Genomic DNA, 1,151 nt, shown 5'->3' with positions numbered 1-1,151 from the left:
GTACTTGTCCAATAACATGAATAAGATCCACTCCCTATCCCTGAGCAACTTAGAAACTCAAAAGATGGAAGTTTAAGATTTATAATAAGCCAGGCAGTGGTGGCGTACACCTTTAATCCCAGCACTTGGGAGGCAAAGGCAGTTGGATCTCAGAGTTTGAGGCCAGCCTAGTCTACATAGTGAGTTCCAGAACAACTAGAGCTATATAATAGAGATCCCCTGCCTCAAAAAAAAAAAGATTTAAAATTAAATATGTTCTTATCATTGATAACAAAACTCTCAGCAGTTCTTTTCAGGGCATCTAATGAGAATTTCTACAAATTAATCATAGAAATCATTGGTAACCTTAGGATGCAATGGAAGGCCATGCATTCATGTTATAAAGGTAGGATAGAGTTGAGAAATGGCTCAGAGATTGAAAGCAATTGCTGCTCTTGCAGAGGATATAGGTTCAATTCCTAGTACATATATATTACAACCATCAGAGGATCCTGCGCCCTCTTTAGACTTCATCAGGCACTGTGTGTACACATGGTACACATATATACCTGAAGCAAAAAACTCATATCCATACTTTTTAATCTAAAAAACAAGAAGGTAAAAACTATCAACTAGGACACACATGATGTAAGAGAAGAAAAATGGCTGAGAAGAAGTTAGAAGTGAAGCCAAAGTAGGACACAGGACAGCTCAGGTACAAAGAGAGAGGTCAACAAGCCTCTATGATGCCTACTTCTAGTACAAATGTTCTTCTTCATCTTTGAAGACTAAATGTGGTCTGGAAAAAGTCCAGGCCAGTCAGGGAAACAAGAGAATGGGGAGAAGAGATTCTGACAGAAACGCAGAAAGAAAATGACAGATGAAAGCAAGGATGTACTCAAAGAATGTCCAGGGTTCCAAAACATGGGTAGCACAGGACTAAAAGGTAATCGTGCATCAAGACTAACTCCTAGTCATCCACCCAAAGCATTTGAGTATCCAGGGACTCTTTTCAAGCCCTGAATCAATGGAACTCTCAAGCTCACATTTTTTTTTTCTGAGAGTTTTCAGGTTCCACAGGGGACCATATGAGAAAAGAAAGGACTTTTCAGTTAAGTGTGTTCTACTCTAATAGATATAGTACTGTTGTCTGTTTTTTTTTTTTTACTAAG

General features: G+C 38.6%; 1 protein-coding gene across 1 annotated transcript in view; it reads right to left on the bottom strand.

Annotated features, from left to right (window-relative positions):
• Gpr143 (G protein-coupled receptor 143) overlaps positions 1 to 1,151 on the bottom strand; it is a 24,089-nt gene that overhangs the window by 14,415 nt on the left and 8,523 nt on the right. The gene's annotated exons all lie outside the window — the stretch shown is intronic.

This window comes from Mastomys coucha, chromosome X (genome assembly GCF_008632895.1).
Source record: "Mastomys coucha isolate ucsf_1 chromosome X, UCSF_Mcou_1, whole genome shotgun sequence".
Classification (NCBI taxonomy): domain Eukaryota; kingdom Metazoa; phylum Chordata; class Mammalia; order Rodentia; family Muridae; genus Mastomys; species Mastomys coucha.
The sequence above is the reverse complement of the archived record's forward strand: the minus strand, read 5'-3'. Positions and strand labels throughout refer to the sequence as shown.